The sequence below is a fragment of the Triturus cristatus genome, chromosome 5_2, assembly GCF_964204655.1.
Source record: "Triturus cristatus chromosome 5_2, aTriCri1.1, whole genome shotgun sequence".
Lineage (NCBI taxonomy): Eukaryota > Metazoa > Chordata > Amphibia > Caudata > Salamandridae > Triturus > Triturus cristatus.
Genome location: NC_140588.1, coordinates 552,969,011 through 552,989,258, shown reverse-complemented (window position 1 = coordinate 552,989,258; position 20,248 = coordinate 552,969,011). Strand labels below are relative to the sequence as shown.

General features: G+C 33.6%; 16 non-coding genes across 16 annotated transcripts; 8 read left to right on the top strand and 8 right to left on the bottom strand.

Annotated features, from left to right (window-relative positions):
- The first annotated feature begins 234 nt into the window (after positions 1 to 234).
- TRNAQ-CUG (transfer RNA glutamine (anticodon CUG)) lies at positions 235 to 306 on the top strand. Its single transcript has one exon. It is a non-coding gene; the product is annotated as a tRNA-Gln (tRNA).
- Positions 307 to 1,131: 825 nt separating this feature from the next.
- TRNAQ-UUG (transfer RNA glutamine (anticodon UUG)) lies at positions 1,132 to 1,203 on the bottom strand. The gene has a single exon. It is a non-coding gene; the product is annotated as a tRNA-Gln (tRNA).
- Positions 1,204 to 2,751: 1,548 nt separating this feature from the next.
- On the top strand, positions 2,752 to 2,823 carry TRNAQ-CUG (transfer RNA glutamine (anticodon CUG)). The gene has a single exon. It is a non-coding gene; the product is annotated as a tRNA-Gln (tRNA).
- Positions 2,824 to 3,648: 825 nt separating this feature from the next.
- On the bottom strand, positions 3,649 to 3,720 carry TRNAQ-UUG (transfer RNA glutamine (anticodon UUG)). Its single transcript has one exon. It is a non-coding gene; the product is annotated as a tRNA-Gln (tRNA).
- Positions 3,721 to 5,268: 1,548 nt separating this feature from the next.
- Positions 5,269 to 5,340, top strand: TRNAQ-CUG (transfer RNA glutamine (anticodon CUG)). The gene has a single exon. It is a non-coding gene; the product is annotated as a tRNA-Gln (tRNA).
- An 825-nt stretch (positions 5,341 to 6,165) lies between these two features.
- Positions 6,166 to 6,237, bottom strand: TRNAQ-UUG (transfer RNA glutamine (anticodon UUG)). Its single transcript has one exon. It is a non-coding gene; the product is annotated as a tRNA-Gln (tRNA).
- A 1,548-nt stretch (positions 6,238 to 7,785) lies between these two features.
- TRNAQ-CUG (transfer RNA glutamine (anticodon CUG)) lies at positions 7,786 to 7,857 on the top strand. The gene has a single exon. It is a non-coding gene; the product is annotated as a tRNA-Gln (tRNA).
- An 825-nt stretch (positions 7,858 to 8,682) lies between these two features.
- Positions 8,683 to 8,754, bottom strand: TRNAQ-UUG (transfer RNA glutamine (anticodon UUG)). The gene has a single exon. It is a non-coding gene; the product is annotated as a tRNA-Gln (tRNA).
- Positions 8,755 to 10,302: 1,548 nt separating this feature from the next.
- Positions 10,303 to 10,374, top strand: TRNAQ-CUG (transfer RNA glutamine (anticodon CUG)). Its single transcript has one exon. It is a non-coding gene; the product is annotated as a tRNA-Gln (tRNA).
- An 825-nt stretch (positions 10,375 to 11,199) lies between these two features.
- TRNAQ-UUG (transfer RNA glutamine (anticodon UUG)) lies at positions 11,200 to 11,271 on the bottom strand. Its single transcript has one exon. It is a non-coding gene; the product is annotated as a tRNA-Gln (tRNA).
- Positions 11,272 to 12,819: 1,548 nt separating this feature from the next.
- Positions 12,820 to 12,891, top strand: TRNAQ-CUG (transfer RNA glutamine (anticodon CUG)). The gene has a single exon. It is a non-coding gene; the product is annotated as a tRNA-Gln (tRNA).
- Positions 12,892 to 13,716: 825 nt separating this feature from the next.
- Positions 13,717 to 13,788, bottom strand: TRNAQ-UUG (transfer RNA glutamine (anticodon UUG)). The gene has a single exon. It is a non-coding gene; the product is annotated as a tRNA-Gln (tRNA).
- A 1,548-nt stretch (positions 13,789 to 15,336) lies between these two features.
- Positions 15,337 to 15,408, top strand: TRNAQ-CUG (transfer RNA glutamine (anticodon CUG)). Its single transcript has one exon. It is a non-coding gene; the product is annotated as a tRNA-Gln (tRNA).
- Positions 15,409 to 16,233: 825 nt separating this feature from the next.
- On the bottom strand, positions 16,234 to 16,305 carry TRNAQ-UUG (transfer RNA glutamine (anticodon UUG)). The gene has a single exon. It is a non-coding gene; the product is annotated as a tRNA-Gln (tRNA).
- A 1,548-nt stretch (positions 16,306 to 17,853) lies between these two features.
- On the top strand, positions 17,854 to 17,925 carry TRNAQ-CUG (transfer RNA glutamine (anticodon CUG)). Its single transcript has one exon. It is a non-coding gene; the product is annotated as a tRNA-Gln (tRNA).
- Positions 17,926 to 18,750: 825 nt separating this feature from the next.
- On the bottom strand, positions 18,751 to 18,822 carry TRNAQ-UUG (transfer RNA glutamine (anticodon UUG)). Its single transcript has one exon. It is a non-coding gene; the product is annotated as a tRNA-Gln (tRNA).
- Between the last annotated feature and the right edge of the window lie 1,426 nt (positions 18,823 to 20,248).

Here is a 20,248-nt window from a genome sequence, read left to right as displayed (position 1 = left end):
GACTGTTTTATTATGCTACAGGCAAAGATGAACATTGTGATATAACTTTTATATTCAGATAAACATTTGAATATTTAACACTTTTATAGAGAATATAGCTGAAAAGAATCAAATCACATTAAATCTCTATCCACTATGACCATTCAAATGAGATATCTTTTTATCAATATAAGAGAAGGACATCACTGATGCGCTCTCTTTTGTCTCAATGGAAAAGGCACTCTTGTGTGAGAGGGTTCCATGGTGTAATGGTTAGCACTCTGGACTCTGAATCCAGCGATCCGAGTTCAAATCTCGGTGGGACCTACTACAATTATGAGATTCACTGTTTAACTCATTTTTTAGAATTTGGTCTAGAAAAAACCTAATATCAATGTTTTATACTGATGCGTATGAACGCATAAGTATGTATAGATGCATACATAGCTTTATCCATCTAGATAGCTGTTAGACAATATGAACATATCAATTATTCATAAACATAAATATTGAAGCTGAACCTAGAAACTGTTCTTTCACATCCACATTGTAAACATGAGTTTATTTTCCTTTCTCATCTATATGGCCAGTAATGAGATAGTTCATTTTTGCTGATTTCTTAGCTGACAACATGCTGGACTTACACAGTGCATTTCATTGTGAATTTCTTTGAAAGTGAATTTCAGATTCACACCTTTGACATGTCTTTCAAAAGATTCAACTTTATTGGTTGTGGATTTACTGTTGAAAATCAGTGTGTAAAATCTTTGTACGTCTGAATTTCAAGATTATTATTCAAACTGCACATCTTCGGTCCCCGTAATACAAAGTTTGACTCCTCAAGTTTTGTTTTAATGAATGCTTTGCAATTAAAAAGTTCCTTGTTCCCCTTATCAATAACAGTAAGATTTTAAAAAGTAATGTCGTGCATCAGGCCCCTGTGATGAGTTTGAGAAACCAGAGTGAGTTTGTAAAATCTCTCATTATTTTGAGCCATTTAGTTTCCAGGTATTGTAAAAATTCTATTATTTGCTCACATCTAGTAAACTTTTAGAGTATAATCAATAAATTAATTTTTCACCCTACCGGTATTAGATATGTGATATTAATGAATACACTTGAAAGAAAATGATTTGGTCAAGAGTCATAAAATGGTCCCACCGAGATTTGAACTCGGATCATTGGATTCAAAGTCCAAAGTGCTAACCATTACACCATGGAACCTCCCATGTGAAAGGAGTGCAAACTGCTGCAGCAATGTGGAAATGTCAAAGTTTTTAATATTCTACTGTCAAAGAGAAACTGAATTGGATTGCTTTCCTATTCTGGTAAACTTTTGCATATTGAACTATGTTGGGGAAGGATGTTGCCCAAAAGACTCAAATAACGTTATAACTCTGTTGAACAGTGGTTTTTATGTGAGATAATATTTTTCAATGAAAGATAAGTTGCCCCCTGAGGCAAATCTCTTCTGTCAAAATGGAAAGCTCACCCCGGTACGGGAGGGTGGATGGTGTCGTGGTTAGCACTCTGGACTCTGAAAACAGGGATCTGAGTACAAATTTCAGTGGGACTTATCTGAACATTACAATTTTCTTTTCCATTCAGTTCTTAGAAGTTTTATTTGGAACAACATCACATTTACTTATAAACATGTAAAAATCAACCTGTGCATATGTATCTCTGTATATATAGCTATATGTCTCTGTATATTTATAGGAACATATAAACATATAGATTATAAAAATAAATATAATTAGTGGAGGTGAAAATCATGAACAGTTGTTGCCTCTCAGCATTTGAAACATGAGTTTCTACTTCTTTCTCTTTTATATGTCCTGAAATTGAGATAGTCACTTTTTACTCATTATTGATCCAACAATACAGTTGATGTATACAAAGCATATCATATGATTTGTGAATAAAGTTCAAAAATGAGAATTTGATCAGTACCTGTCATGCCTCCGACCAAAAGCTTATATTTTACGATTGGAGATCAACTGTTGTAAATCAGCATGAAAAACATTTTCTTTTCACGATTTCCATACTAATATAAAACAACATTTTTACTAGCTGAATGAGATCATCATTTGGGTTCCTCTATGTTTGATTGAAGAAAACTTCTCATTCAAAATGTGCTATTTTCGCCTTATCAATAGCGGGAAAGCTTAAAAAAGTGATGCTGTGAATCACCCGTCTGAAATGCGTTTGAGAAAATCAGGATATGATTTTATAATGGCTAACTACTTTGTGAAGAAATTTTATGTCAAAGTATTGTAAAGTTTGTATTGATGTAACTTGTTCAAGCTGATGGACATTTTGAAAGCATTCAATAATTGACTCTTTCAACCTACTGGTGTTGGATTTGAGCTATCAATGAACAAAGATGAAGAAATGGAAAAGCTCAAGAGTAATAAAAAAAGTCCCTCCAAGGTTTCGAATCGGATCATTGGATGCAAAGTCCAAATTGCCAACCATTGCTCTATCGAGCCACCCATGCAGGAGACAGAGACATTGCTTCAGTAGTCTGGAAATGTAGACTGTTTTATTATGCTACAGGCAAAGATGAACATTGTGATATAACTTTTATATTCAGATAAACATTTGAATATTTAACACTTTTATAGAGAATATAGCTGAAAAGAATCAAATCACATTAAATCTCTATCCACTATGACCATTCAAATGAGATATCTTTTTATCAATATAAGAGAAGGACATCACTGATGCGCTCTCTTTTGTCTCAATGGAAAAGGCACTCTTGTGTGAGAGGGTTCCATGGTGTAATGGTTAGCACTCTGGACTCTGAATCCAGCGATCCGAGTTCAAATCTCGGTGGGACCTACTACAATTATGAGATTCACTGTTTAACTCATTTTTTAGAATTTGGTCTAGAAAAAACCTAATATCAATGTTTTATACTGATGCGTATGAACGCATAAGTATGTATAGATGCATACATAGCTTTATCCATCTAGATAGCTGTTAGACAATATGAACATATCAATTATTCATAAACATAAATATTGAAGCTGAACCTAGAAACTGTTCTTTCACATCCACATTGTAAACATGAGTTTATTTTCCTTTCTCATCTATATGGCCAGTAATGAGATAGTTCATTTTTGCTGATTTCTTAGCTGACAACATGCTGGACTTACACAGTGCATTTCATTGTGAATTTCTTTGAAAGTGAATTTCAGATTCACACCTTTGACATGTCTTTCAAAAGATTCAACTTTATTGGTTGTGGATTTACTGTTGAAAATCAGTGTGTAAAATCTTTGTACGTCTGAATTTCAAGATTATTATTCAAACTGCACATCTTCGGTCCCCGTAATACAAAGTTTGACTCCTCAAGTTTTGTTTTAATGAATGCTTTGCAATTAAAAAGTTCCTTGTTCCCCTTATCAATAACAGTAAGATTTTAAAAAGTAATGTCGTGCATCAGGCCCCTGTGATGAGTTTGAGAAACCAGAGTGAGTTTGTAAAATCTCTCATTATTTTGAGCCATTTAGTTTCCAGGTATTGTAAAAATTCTATTATTTGCTCACATCTAGTAAACTTTTAGAGTATAATCAATAAATTAATTTTTCACCCTACCGGTATTAGATATGTGATATTAATGAATACACTTGAAAGAAAATGATTTGGTCAAGAGTCATAAAATGGTCCCACCGAGATTTGAACTCGGATCATTGGATTCAAAGTCCAAAGTGCTAACCATTACACCATGGAACCTCCCATGTGAAAGGAGTGCAAACTGCTGCACCAATGTGGAAATGTCAAAGTTTTTAATATTCTACTGTCAAAGAGAAACTGAATTGGATTGCTTTCCTATTCTGGTAAACTTTTGCATATTGAACTATGTTGGGGAAGGATGTTGCCCAAAAGACTCAAATAACGTTATAACTCTGTTGAACAGTGGTTTTTATGTGAGATAATATTTTTCAATGAAAGATAAGTTGCCCCCTGAGGCAAATCTCTTCTGTCAAAATGGAAAGCTCACCCCGGTACGGGAGGGTGGATGGTGTCGTGGTTAGCACTCTGGACTCTGAAAACAGGGATCTGAGTACAAATTTCAGTGGGACTTATCTGAACATTACAATTTTCTTTTCCATTCAGTTCTTAGAAGTTTTATTTGGAACAACATCACATTTACTTATAAACATGTAAAAATCAACCTGTACATATGTATCTCTGTATATATAGCTATATGTCTCTGTATATTTATAGGAACATATAAACATATAGATTATAAAAATAAATATAATTAGTGGAGGTGAAAATCATGAACAGTTGTTGCCTCTCAGCATTTGAAACATGAGTTTCTACTTCTTTCTCTTTTATATGTCCTGAAATTGAGATAGTCACTTTTTACTCATTATTGATCCAACAATACAGTTGATGTATACAAAGCATATCATATGATTTGTGAATAAAGTTCAAAAATGAGAATTTGATCAGTACCTGTCATGCCTCCGACCAAAAGCTTATATTTTACGATTGGAGATCAACTGTTGTAAATCAGCATGAAAAACATTTTCTTTTCACGATTTCCATACTAATATAAAACAACATTTTTACTAGCTGAATGAGATCATCATTTGGGTTCCTCTATGTTTGATTGAAGAAAACTTCTCATTCAAAATGTGCTATTTTCGCCTTATCAATAGCGGGAAAGCTTAAAAAAGTGATGCTGTGAATCACCCGTCTGAAATGCGTTTGAGAAAATCAGGATATGATTTTATAATGGCTAACTACTTTGTGAAGAAATTTTATGTCAAAGTATTGTAAAGTTTGTATTGATGTAACTTGTTCAAGCTGATGGACATTTTGAAAGCATTCAATAATTGACTCTTTCAACCTACTGGTGTTGGATTTGAGCTATCAATGAACAAAGATGAAGAAATGGAAAAGCTCAAGAGTAATAAAAAAAGTCCCTCCAAGGTTTCGAATCGGATCATTGGATGCAAAGTCCAAATTGCCAACCATTGCTCTATCGAGCCACCCATGCAGGAGACAGAGACATTGCTTCAGTAGTCTGGAAATGTAGACTGTTTTATTATGCTACAGGCAAAGATGAACATTGTGATATAACTTTTATATTCAGATAAACATTTGAATATTTAACACTTTTATAGAGAATATAGCTGAAAAGAATCAAATCACATTAAATCTCTATCCACTATGACCATTCAAATGAGATATCTTTTTATCAATATAAGAGAAGGACATCACTGATGCGCTCTCTTTTGTCTCAATGGAAAAGGCACTCTTGTGTGAGAGGGTTCCATGGTGTAATGGTTAGCACTCTGGACTCTGAATCCAGCGATCCGAGTTCAAATCTCGGTGGGACCTACTACAATTATGAGATTCACTGTTTAACTCATTTTTTAGAATTTGGTCTAGAAAAAACCTAATATCAATGTTTTATACTGATGCGTATGAACGCATAAGTATGTATAGATGCATACATAGCTTTATCCATCTAGATAGCTGTTAGACAATATGAACATATCAATTATTCATAAACATAAATATTGAAGCTGAACCTAGAAACTGTTCTTTCACATCCACATTGTAAACATGAGTTTATTTTCCTTTCTCATCTATATGGCCAGTAATGAGATAGTTCATTTTTGCTGATTTCTTAGCTGACAACATGCTGGACTTACACAGTGCATTTCATTGTGAATTTCTTTGAAAGTGAATTTCAGATTCACACCTTTGACATGTCTTTCAAAAGATTCAACTTTATTGGTTGTGGATTTACTGTTGAAAATCAGTGTGTAAAATCTTTGTACGTCTGAATTTCAAGATTATTATTCAAACTGCACATCTTCGGTCCCCGTAATACAAAGTTTGACTCCTCAAGTTTTGTTTTAATGAATGCTTTGCAATTAAAAAGTTCCTTGTTCCCCTTATCAATAACAGTAAGATTTTAAAAAGTAATGTCGTGCATCAGGCCCCTGTGATGAGTTTGAGAAACCAGAGTGAGTTTGTAAAATCTCTCATTATTTTGAGCCATTTAGTTTCCAGGTATTGTAAAAATTCTATTATTTGCTCACATCTAGTAAACTTTTAGAGTATAATCAATAAATTAATTTTTCACCCTACCGGTATTAGATATGTGATATTAATGAATACACTTGAAAGAAAATGATTTGGTCAAGAGTCATAAAATGGTCCCACCGAGATTTGAACTCGGATCATTGGATTCAAAGTCCAAAGTGCTAACCATTACACCATGGAACCTCCCATGTGAAAGGAGTGCAAACTGCTGCACCAATGTGGAAATGTCAAAGTTTTTAATATTCTACTGTCAAAGAGAAACTGAATTGGATTGCTTTCCTATTCTGGTAAACTTTTGCATATTGAACTATGTTGGGGAAGGATGTTGCCCAAAAGACTCAAATAACGTTATAACTCTGTTGAACAGTGGTTTTTATGTGAGATAATATTTTTCAATGAAAGATAAGTTGCCCCCTGAGGCAAATCTCTTCTGTCAAAATGGAAAGCTCACCCCGGTACGGGAGGGTGGATGGTGTCGTGGTTAGCACTCTGGACTCTGAAAACAGGGATCTGAGTACAAATTTCAGTGGGACTTATCTGAACATTACAATTTTCTTTTCCATTCAGTTCTTAGAAGTTTTATTTGGAACAACATCACATTTACTTATAAACATGTAAAAATCAACCTGTACATATGTATCTCTGTATATATAGCTATATGTCTCTGTATATTTATAGGAACATATAAACATATAGATTATAAAAATAAATATAATTAGTGGAGGTGAAAATCATGAACAGTTGTTGCCTCTCAGCATTTGAAACATGAGTTTCTACTTCTTTCTCTTTTATATGTCCTGAAATTGAGATAGTCACTTTTTACTCATTATTGATCCAACAATACAGTTGATGTATACAAAGCATATCATATGATTTGTGAATAAAGTTCAAAAATGAGAATTTGATCAGTACCTGTCATGCCTCCGACCAAAAGCTTATATTTTACGATTGGAGATCAACTGTTGTAAATCAGCATGAAAAACATTTTCTTTTCACGATTTCCATACTAATATAAAACAACATTTTTACTAGCTGAATGAGATCATCATTTGGGTTCCTCTATGTTTGATTGAAGAAAACTTCTCATTCAAAATGTGCTATTTTCGCCTTATCAATAGCGGGAAAGCTTAAAAAAGTGATGCTGTGAATCACCCGTCTGAAATGCGTTTGAGAAAATCAGGATATGATTTTATAATGGCTAACTACTTTGTGAAGAAATTTGATGTCAAAGTATTGTAAAGTTTGTATTGATGTAACTTGTTCAAGCTGATGGACATTTTGAAAGCATTCAATAATTGACTCTTTCAACCTACTGGTGTTGGATTTGAGCTATCAATGAACAAAGATGAAGAAATGGAAAAGCTCAAGAGTAATAAAAAAAGTCCCTCCAAGGTTTCAAATCGGATCATTGGATGCAAAGTCCAAATTGCCAACCATTGCTCTATCGAGCCACCCATGCAGGAGACAGAGACATTGCTTCAGTAGTCTGGAAATGTAGACTGTTTTATTATGCTACAGGCAAAGATGAACATTGTGATATAACTTTTATATTCAGATAAACATTTGAATATTTAACACTTTTATAGAGAATATAGCTGAAAAGAATCAAATCACATTAAATCTCTATCCACTATGACCATTCAAATGAGATATCTTTTTATCAATATAAGAGAAGGACATCACTGATGCGCTCTCTTTTGTCTCAATGGAAAAGGCACTCTTGTGTGAGAGGGTTCCATGGTGTAATGGTTAGCACTCTGGACTCTGAATCCAGCGATCCGAGTTCAAATCTCGGTGGGACCTACTACAATTATGAGATTCACTGTTTAACTCATTTTTTAGAATTTGGTCTAGAAAAAACCTAATATCAATGTTTTATACTGATGCGTATGAACGCATAAGTATGTATAGATGCATACATAGCTTTATCCATCTAGATAGCTGTTAGACAATATGAACATATCAATTATTCATAAACATAAATATTGAAGCTGAACCTAGAAACTGTTCTTTCACATCCACATTGTAAACATGAGTTTATTTTCCTTTCTCATCTATATGGCCAGTAATGAGATAGTTCATTTTTGCTGATTTCTTAGCTGACAACATGCTGGACTTACACAGTGCATTTCATTGTGAATTTCTTTGAAAGTGAATTTCAGATTCACACCTTTGACATGTCTTTCAAAAGATTCAACTTTATTGGTTGTGGATTTACTGTTGAAAATCAGTGTGTAAAATCTTTGTACGTCTGAATTTCAAGATTATTATTCAAACTGCACATCTTCGGTCCCCGTAATACAAAGTTTGACTCCTCAAGTTTTGTTTTAATGAATGCTTTGCAATTAAAAAGTTCCTTGTTCCCCTTATCAATAACAGTAAGATTTTAAAAAGTAATGTCGTGCATCAGGCCCCTGTGATGAGTTTGAGAAACCAGAGTGAGTTTGTAAAATCTCTCATTATTTTGAGCCATTTAGTTTCCAGGTATTGTAAAAATTCTATTATTTGCTCACATCTAGTAAACTTTTAGAGTATAATCAATAAATTAATTTTTCACCCTACCGGTATTAGATATGTGATATTAATGAATACACTTGAAAGAAAATGATTTGGTCAAGAGTCATAAAATGGTCCCACCGAGATTTGAACTCGGATCATTGGATTCAAAGTCCAAAGTGCTAACCATTACACCATGGAACCTCCCATGTGAAAGGAGTGCAAACTGCTGCACCAATGTGGAAATGTCAAAGTTTTTAATATTCTACTGTCAAAGAGAAACTGAATTGGATTGCTTTCCTATTCTGGTAAACTTTTGCATATTGAACTATGTTGGGGAAGGATGTTGCCCAAAAGACTCAAATAACGTTATAACTCTGTTGAACAGTGGTTTTTATGTGAGATAATATTTTTCAATGAAAGATAAGTTGCCCCCTGAGGCAAATCTCTTCTGTCAAAATGGAAAGCTCACCCCGGTACGGGAGGGTGGATGGTGTCGTGGTTAGCACTCTGGATTCTGAAAACAGGGATCTGAGTACAAATTTCAGTGGGACTTATCTGAACATTACAATTTTCTTTTCCATTCAGTTCTTAGAAGTTTTATTTGGAACAACATCACATTTACTTATAAACATGTAAAAATCAACCTGTACATATGTATCTCTGTATATATAGCTATATGTCTCTGTATATTTATAGGAACATATAAACATATAGATTATAAAAATAAATATAATTAGTGGAGGTGAAAATCATGAACAGTTGTTGCCTCTCAGCATTTGAAACATGAGTTTCTACTTCTTTCTCTTTTATATGTCCTGAAATTGAGATAGTCACTTTTTACTCATTATTGATCCAACAATACAGTTGATGTATACAAAGCATATCATATGATTTGTGAATAAAGTTCAAAAATGAGAATTTGATCAGTACCTGTCATGCCTCCGACCAAAAGCTTATATTTTACGATTGGAGATCAACTGTTGTAAATCAGCATGAAAAACATTTTCTTTTCACGATTTCCATACTAATATAAAACAACATTTTTACTAGCTGAATGAGATCATCATTTGGGTTCCTCTATGTTTGATTGAAGAAAACTTCTCATTCAAAATGTGCTATTTTCGCCTTATCAATAGCGGGAAAGCTTAAAAAAGTGATGCTGTGAATCACCCGTCTGAAATGCGTTTGAGAAAATCAGGATATGATTTTATAATGGCTAACTACTTTGTGAAGAAATTTTATGTCAAAGTATTGTAAAGTTTGTATTGATGTAACTTGTTCAAGCTGATGGACATTTTGAAAGCATTCAATAATTGACTCTTTCAACCTACTGGTGTTGGATTTGAGCTATCAATGAACAAAGATGAAGAAATGGAAAAGCTCAAGAGTAATAAAAAAAGTCCCTCCAAGGTTTCAAATCGGATCATTGGATGCAAAGTCCAAATTGCCAACCATTGCTCTATCGAGCCACCCATGCAGGAGACAGAGACATTGCTTCAGTAGTCTGGAAATGTAGACTGTTTTATTATGCTACAGGCAAAGATGAACATTGTGATATCACTTTTATATTCAGATAAACATTTGAATATTTAACACTTTTATAGAGAATATAGCTGAAAAGAATCAAATCACATTAAATCTCTATCCACTATGACCATTCAAATGAGATATCTTTTTATCAATATAAGAGAAGGACATCACTGATGCGCTCTCTTTTGTCTCAATGGAAAAGGCACTCTTGTGTGAGAGGGTTCCATGGTGTAATGGTTAGCACTCTGGACTCTGAATCCAGCGATCCGAGTTCAAATCTCGGTGGGACCTACTACAATTATGAGATTCACTGTTTAACTCATTTTTTAGAATTTGGTCTAGAAAAAACCTAATATCAATGTTTTATACTGATGCGTATGAACGCATAAGTATGTATAGATGCATACATAGCTTTATCCATCTAGATAGCTGTTAGACAATATGAACATATCAATTATTCATAAACATAAATATTGAAGCTGAACCTAGAAACTGTTCTTTCACATCCACATTGTAAACATGAGTTTATTTTCCTTTCTCATCTATATGGCCAGTAATGAGATAGTTCATTTTTGCTGATTTCTTAGCTGACAACATGCTGGACTTACACAGTGCATTTCATTGTGAATTTCTTTGAAAGTGAATTTCAGATTCACACCTTTGACATGTCTTTCAAAAGATTCAACTTTATTGGTTGTGGATTTACTGTTGAAAATCAGTGTGTAAAATCTTTGTACGTCTGAATTTCAAGATTATTATTCAAACTGCACATCTTCGGTCCCCGTAATACAAAGTTTGACTCCTCAAGTTTTGTTTTAATGAATGCTTTGCAATTAAAAAGTTCCTTGTTCCCCTTATCAATAACAGTAAGATTTTAAAAAGTAATGTCGTGCATCAGGCCCCTGTGATGAGTTTGAGAAACCAGAGTGAGTTTGTAAAATCTCTCATTATTTTGAGCCATTTAGTTTCCAGGTATTGTAAAAATTCTATTATTTGCTCACATCTAGTAAACTTTTAGAGTATAATCAATAAATTAATTTTTCACCCTACCGGTATTAGATATGTGATATTAATGAATACACTTGAAAGAAAATGATTTGGTCAAGAGTCATAAAATGGTCCCACCGAGATTTGAACTCGGATCATTGGATTCAAAGTCCAAAGTGCTAACCATTACACCATGGAACCTCCCATGTGAAAGGAGTGCAAACTGCTGCACCAATGTGGAAATGTCAAAGTTTTTAATATTCTACTGTCAAAGAGAAACTGAATTGGATTGCTTTCCTATTCTGGTAAACTTTTGCATATTGAACTATGTTGGGGAAGGATGTTGCCCAAAAGACTCAAATAACGTTATAACTCTGTTGAACAGTGGTTTTTATGTGAGATAATATTTTTCAATGAAAGATAAGTTGCCCCCTGAGGCAAATCTCTTCTGTCAAAATGGAAAGCTCACCCCGGTACGGGAGGGTGGATGGTGTCGTGGTTAGCACTCTGGATTCTGAAAACAGGGATCTGAGTACAAATTTCAGTGGGACTTATCTGAACATTACAATTTTCTTTTCCATTCAGTTCTTAGAAGTTTTATTTGGAACAACATCACATTTACTTATAAACATGTAAAAATCAACCTGTACATATGTATCTCTGTATATATAGCTATATGTCTCTGTATATTTATAGGAACATATAAACATATAGATTATAAAAATAAATATAATTAGTGGAGGTGAAAATCATGAACAGTTGTTGCCTCTCAGCATTTGAAACATGAGTTTCTACTTCTTTCTCTTTTATATGTCCTGAAATTGAGATAGTCACTTTTTACTCATTATTGATCCAACAATACAGTTGATGTATACAAAGCATATCATATGATTTGTGAATAAATTTCAAAAATGAGAATTTGATCAGTACCTGTCATGCCTCCGACCAAAAGCTTATATTTTACGATTGGAGATCAACTGTTGTAAATCAGCATGAAAAACATTTTCTTTTCACGATTTCCATACTAATATAAAACAACATTTTTACTAGCTGAATGAGATCATCATTTGGGTTCCTCTATGTTTGATTGAAGAAAACTTCTCATTCAAAATGTGCTATTTTCGCCTTATCAATAGCGGGAAAGCTTAAAAAAGTGATGCTGTGAATCACCCGTCTGAAATGCGTTTGAGAAAATCAGGATATGATTTTATAATGGCTAACTACTTTGTGAAGAAATTTTATGTCAAAGTATTGTAAAGTTTGTATTGATGTAACTTGTTCAAGCTGATGGACATTTTGAAAGCATTCAATAATTGACTCTTTCAACCTACTGGTGTTGGATTTGAGCTATCAATGAACAAAGATGAAGAAATGGAAAAGCTCAAGAGTAATAAAAAAAGTCCCTCCAAGGTTTCGAATCGGATCATTGGATGCAAAGTCCAAATTGCCAACCATTGCTCTATCGAGCCACCCATGCAGGAGACAGAGACATTGCTTCAGTAGTCTGGAAATGTAGACTGTTTTATTATGCTACAGGCAAAGATGAACATTGTGATATCACTTTTATATTCAGATAAACATTTGAATATTTAACACTTTTATAGAGAATATAGCTGAAAAGAATCAAATCACATTAAATCTCTATCCACTATGACCATTCAAATGAGATATCTTTTTATCAATATAAGAGAAGGACATCACTGATGCGCTCTCTTTTGTCTCAATGGAAAAGGCACTCTTGTGTGAGAGGGTTCCATGGTGTAATGGTTAGCACTCTGGACTCTGAATCCAGCGATCCGAGTTCAAATCTCGGTGGGACCTACTACAATTATGAGATTCACTGTTTAACTCATTTTTTAGAATTTGGTCTAGAAAAAACCTAATATCAATGTTTTATACTGATGCGTATGAACGCATAAGTATGTATAGATGCATACATAGCTTTATCCATCTAGATAGCTGTTAGACAATATGAACATATCAATTATTCATAAACATAAATATTGAAGCTGAACCTAGAAACTGTTCTTTCACATCCACATTGTAAACATGAGTTTATTTTCCTTTCTCATCTATATGGCCAGTAATGAGATAGTTCATTTTTGCTGATTTCTTAGCTGACAACATGCTGGACTTACACAGTGCATTTCATTGTGAATTTCTTTGAAAGTGAATTTCAGATTCACACCTTTGACATGTCTTTCAAAAGATTCAACTTTATTGGTTGTGGATTTACTGTTGAAAATCAGTGTGTAAAATCTTTGTACGTCTGAATTTCAAGATTATTATTCAAACTGCACATCTTCGGTCCCCGTAATACAAAGTTTGACTCCTCAAGTTTTGTTTTAATGAATGCTTTGCAATTAAAAAGTTCCTTGTTCCCCTTATCAATAACAGTAAGATTTTAAAAAGTAATGTCGTGCATCAGGCCCCTGTGATGAGTTTGAGAAACCAGAGTGAGTTTGTAAAATCTCTCATTATTTTGAGCCATTTAGTTTCCAGGTATTGTAAAAATTCTATTATTTGCTCACATCTAGTAAACTTTTAGAGTATAATCAATAAATTAATTTTTCACCCTACCGGTATTAGATATGTGATATTAATGAATACACTTGAAAGAAAATGATTTGGTCAAGAGTCATAAAATGGTCCCACCGAGATTTGAACTCGGATCATTGGATTCAAAGTCCAAAGTGCTAACCATTACACCATGGAACCTCCCATGTGAAAGGAGTGCAAACTGCTGCAGCAATGTGAAAATGTCAAAGTTTTTAATATTCTACTGTCAAAGAGAAACTGAATTGGATTGCTTTCCTATTCTGGTAAACTTTTGCATATTGAACTATGTTGGGGAAGGATGTTGCCCAAAAGACTCAAATAACGTTATAACTCTGTTGAACAGTGGTTTTTATGTGAGATAATATTTTTCAATGAAAGATAAGTTGCCCCCTGAGGCAAATCTCTTCTGTCAAAATGGAAAGCTCACCCCGGTACGGGAGGGTGGATGGTGTCGTGGTTAGCACTCTGGACTCTGAAAACAGGGATCTGAGTACAAATTTCAGTGGGACTTATCTGAACATTACAATTTTCTTTTCCATTCAGTTCTTAGAAGTTTTATTTGGAACAACATCACATTTACTTATAAACATGTAAAAATCAACCTGTACATATGTATCTCTGTATATATAGCTATATGTCTCTGTATATTTATAGGAACATATAAACATATAGATTATAAAAATAAATATAATTAGTGGAGGTGAAAATCATGAACAGTTGTTGCCTCTCAGCATTTGAAACATGAGTTTCTACTTCTTTCTCTTTTATATGTCCTGAAATTGAGATAGTCACTTTTTACTCATTATTGATCCAACAATACAGTTGATGTATACAAAGCATATCATATGATTTGTGAATAAAGTTCAAAAATGAGAATTTGATCAGTACCTGTCATGCCTCCGACCAAAAGCTTATATTTTACGATTGGAGATCAACTGTTGTAAATCAGCATGAAAAACATTTTCTTTTCACGATTTCCATACTAATATAAAACAACATTTTTACTAGCTGAATGAGATCATCATTTGGGTTCCTCTATGTTTGATTGAAGAAAACTTCTCATTCAAAATGTGCTATTTTCGCCTTATCAATAGCGGGAAAGCTTAAAAAAGTGATGCTGTGAATCACCCGTCTGAAATGCGTTTGAGAAAATCAGGATATGATTTTATAATGGCTAACTACTTTGTGAAGAAATTTTATGTCAAAGTATTGTAAAGTTTGTATTGATGTAACTTGTTCAAGCTGATGGACATTTTGAAAGCATTCAATAATTGACTCTTTCAACCTACTGGTGTTGGATTTGAGCTATCAATGAACAAAGATGAAGAAATGGAAAAGCTCAAGAGTAATAAAAAAAGTCCCTCCAAGGTTTCGAATCGGATCATTGGATGCAAAGTCCAAATTGCCAACCATTGCTCTATCGAGCCACCCATGCAGGAGACAGAGACATTGCTTCAGTAGTCTGGAAATGTAGACTGTTTTATTATGCTACAGGCAAAGATGAACATTGTGATATAACTTTTATATTCAGATAAACATTTGAATATTTAACACTTTTATAGAGAATATAGCTGAAAAGAATCAAATCACATTAAATCTCTATCCACTATGACCATTCAAATGAGATATCTTTTTATCAATATAAGAGAAGGACATCACTGATGCGCTCTCTTTTGTCTCAATGGAAAAGGCACTCTTGTGTGAGAGGGTTCCATGGTGTAATGGTTAGCACTCTGGACTCTGAATCCAGCGATCCGAGTTCAAATCTCGGTGGGACCTACTACAATTATGAGATTCACTGTTTAACTCATTTTTTAGAATTTGGTCTAGAAAAAACCTAATATCAATGTTTTATACTGATGCGTATGAACGCATAAGTATGTATAGATGCATACATAGCTTTATCCATCTAGATAGCTGTTAGACAATATGAACATATCAATTATTCATAAACATAAATATTGAAGCTGAACCTAGAAACTGTTCTTTCACATCCACATTGTAAACATGAGTTTATTTTCCTTTCTCATCTATATGGCCAGTAATGAGATAGTTCATTTTTGCTGATTTCTTAGCTGACAACATGCTGGACTTACACAGTGCATTTCATTGTGAATTTCTTTGAAAGTGAATTTCAGATTCACACCTTTGACATGTCTTTCAAAAGATTCAACTTTATTGGTTGTGGATTTACTGTTGAAAATCAGTGTGTAAAATCTTTGTACGTCTGAATTTCAAGATTATTATTCAAACTGCACATCTTCGGTCCCCGTAATACAAAGTTTGACTCCTCAAGTTTTGTTTTAATGAATGCTTTGCAATTAAAAAGTTCCTTGTTCCCCTTATCAATAACAGTAAGATTTTAAAAAGTAATGTCGTGCATCAGGCCCCTGTGATGAGTTTGAGAAACCAGAGTGAGTTTGTAAAATCTCTCATTATTTTGAGCCATTTAGTTTCCAGGTATTGTAAAAATTATATTATTTGCTCACATCTAGTAAACTTTTAGAGTATAATCAATAAATTAATTTTTCACCCTACCGGTATTAGATATGTGATATTAATGAATACACTTGAAAGAAAATGATTTGGTCAAGAGTCATAAAATGGTCCCACCGAGATTTGAACTCGGATCATTGGATTCAAAGTCCAAAGTGCTAACCATTACACCATGGAACCTCCCATGTGAAAGGAGTGCAAACTGCTGCACCAATGTGGAAATGTCAAAGTTTTTAATATTCTACTGTCAAAGAGAAACTGAATTGGATTGCTTTCCTATTCTGGTAAACTTTTGCATATTGAACTATGTTGGGGAAGGATGTTGCCCAAAAGACTCAAATAACGTTATAACTCTGTTGAACAGTGGTTTTTATGTGAGATAATATTTTTCAATGAAAGATAAGTTGCCCCCTGAGGCAAATCTCTTCTGTCAAAATGGAAAGCTCACCCCGGTACGGGAGGGTGGATGGTGTCGTGGTTAGCACTCTGGACTCTGAAAACAGGGATCTGAGTACAAATTTCAGTGGGACTTATCTGAACATTACAATTTTCTTTTCCATTCAGTTCTTAGAAGTTTTATTTGGAACAACATCACATTTACTTATAAACATGTAAAAATCAACCTGTACATATGTATCTCTGTATATATAGCTATATGTCTCTGTATATTTATAGGAACATATAAACATATAGATTATAAAAATAAATATAATTAGTGGAGGTGAAAATCATGAACAGTTGTTGCCTCTCAGCATTTGAAACATGAGTTTCTACTTCTTTCTCTTTTATATGTCCTGAAATTGAGATAGTCACTTTTTACTCATTATTGATCCAACAATACAGTTGATGTATACAAAGCATATCATATGATTTGTGAATAAAGTTCAAAAATGAGAATTTGATCAGTACCTGTCATGCCTCCGACCAAAAGCTTATATTTTACGATTGGAGATCAACTGTTGTAAATCAGCATGAAAAACATTTTCTTTTCACGATTTCCATACTAATATAAAACAACATTTTTACTAGCTGAATGAGATCATCATTTGGGTTCCTCTATGTTTGATTGAAGAAAACTTCTCATTCAAAATGTGCTATTTTCGCCTTATCAATAGCGGGAAAGCTTAAAAAAGTGATGCTGTGAATCACCCGTCTGAAATGCGTTTGAGAAAATCAGGATATGATTTTATAATGGCTAACTACTTTGTGAAGAAATTTGATGTCAAAGTATTGTAAAGTTTGTATTGATGTAACTTGTTCAAGCTGATGGACATTTTGAAAGCATTCAATAATTGACTCTTTCAACCTACTGGTGTTGGATTTGAGCTATCAATGAACAAAGATGAAGAAATGGAAAAGCTCAAGAGTAATAAAAAAAGTCCCTCCAAGGTTTCAAATCGGATCATTGGATGCAAAGTCCAAATTGCCAACCATTGCTCTATCGAGCCACCCATGCAGGAGACAGAGACATTGCTTCAGTAGTCTGGAAATGTAGACTGTTTTATTATGCTACAGGCAAAGATGAACATTGTGATATAACTTTTATATTCAGATAAACATTTGAATATTTAACACTTTTATAGAGAATATAGCTGAAAAGAATCAAATCACATTAAATCTCTATCCACTATGACCATTCAAATGAGATATCTTTTTATCAATATAAGAGAAGGACATCACTGATGCGCTCTCTTTTGTCTCAATGGAAAAGGCACTCTTGTGTGAGAGGGTTCCATGGTGTAATGGTTAGCACTCTGGACTCTGAATCCAGCGATCCGAGTTCAAATCTCGGTGGGACCTACTACAATTATGAGATTCACTGTTTAACTCATTTTTTAGAATTTGGTCTAGAAAAAACCTAATATCAATGTTTTATACTGATGCGTATGAACGCATAAGTATGTATAGATGCATACATAGCTTTATCCATCTAGATAGCTGTTAGACAATATGAACATATCAATTATTCATAAACATAAATATTGAAGCTGAACCTAGAAACTGTTCTTTCACATCCACATTGTAAACATGAGTTTATTTTCCTTTCTCATCTATATGGCCAGTAATGAGATAGTTCATTTTTGCTGATTTCTTAGCTGACAACATGCTGGACTTACACAGTGCATTTCATTGTGAATTTCTTTGAAAGTGAATTTCAGATTCACACCTTTGACATGTCTTTCAAAAGATTCAACTTTATTGGTTGTGGATTTACTGTTGAAAATCAGTGTGTAAAATCTTTGTACGTCTGAATTTCAAGATTATTATTCAAACTGCACATCTTCGGTCCCCGTAATACAAAGTTTGACTCCTCAAGTTTTGTTTTAATGAATGCTTTGCAATTAAAAAGTTCCTTGTTCCCCTTATCAATAACAGTAAGATTTTAAAAAGTAATGTCGTGCATCAGGCCCCTGTGATGAGTTTGAGAAACCAGAGTGAGTTTGTAAAATCTCTCATTATTTTGAGCCATTTAGTTTCCAGGTATTGTAAAAATTCTATTATTTGCTCACATCTAGTAAACTTTTAGAGTATAATCAATAAATTAATTTTTCACCCTACCGGTATTAGATATGTGATATTAATGAATACACTTGAAAGAAAATGATTTGGTCAAGAGTCATAAAATGGTCCCACCGAGATTTGAACTCGGATCATTGGATTCAAAGTCCAAAGTGCTAACCATTACACCATGGAACCTCCCATGTGAAAGGAGTGCAAACTGCTGCAGCAATGTGAAAATGTCAAAGTTTTTAATATTCTACTGTCAAAGAGAAACTGAATTGGATTGCTTTCCTATTCTGGTAAACTTTTGCATATTGAACTATGTTGGGGAAGGATGTTGCCCAAAAGACTCAAATAACGTTATAACTCTGTTGAACAGTGGTTTTTATGTGAGATAATATTTTTCAATGAAAGATAAGTTGCCCCCTGAGGCAAATCTCTTCTGTCAAAATGGAAAGCTCACCCCGGTACGGGAGGGTGGATGGTGTCGTGGTTAGCACTCTGGACTCTGAAAACAGGGATCTGAGTACAAATTTCAGTGGGACTTATCTGAACATTACAATTTTCTTTTCCATTCAGTTCTTAGAAGTTTTATTTGGAACAACATCACATTTACTTATAAACATGTAAAAATCAACCTGTACATATGTATCTCTGTATATATAGCTATATGTCTCTGTATATTTATAGGAACATATAAACATATAGATTATAAAAATAAATATAATTAGTGGAGGTGAAAATCATGAACAGTTGTTGCCTCTCAGCATTTGAAACATGAGTTTCTACTTCTTTCTCTTTTATATGTCCTGAAATTGAGATAGTCACTTTTTACTCATTATTGATCCAACAATACAGTTGATGTATACAAAGCATATCATATGATTTGTGAATAAAGTTCAAAAATGAGAATTTGATCAGTACCTGTCATGCCTCCGACCAAAAGCTTATATTTTACGATTGGAGATCAACTGTTGTAAATCAGCATGAAAAACATTTTCTTTTCACGATTTCCATACTAATATAAAACAACATTTTTACTAGCTGAATGAGATCATCATTTGGGTTCCTCTATGTTTGATTGAAGAAAACTTCTCATTCAAAATGTGCTATTTTCGCCTTATCAATAGCGGGAAAGCTTAAAAAAGTGATGCTGTGAATCACCCGTCTGAAATGCGTTTGAGAAAATCAGGATATGATTTTATAATGGCTAACTACTTTGTGAAGAAATTTTATGTCAAAGTATTGTAAAGTTTGTATTGATGTAACTTGTTCAAGCTGATGGACATTTTGAAAGCATTCAATAATTGACTCTTTCAACCTACTGGTGTTGGATTTGAGCTATCAATGAACAAAGATGAAGAAATGGAAAAGCTCAAGAGTAATAAAAAAAGTCCCTCCAAGGTTTCGAATCGGATCATTGGATGCAAAGTCCAAATTGCCAACCATTGCTCTATCGAGCCACCCATGCAGGAGACAGAGACATTGCTTCAGTAGTCTGGAAATGTAGACTGTTTTATTATGCTACAGGCAAAGATGAACATTGTGATATAACTTTTATATTCAGATAAACATTTGAATATTTAACACTTTTATAGAGAATATAGCTGAAAAGAATCAA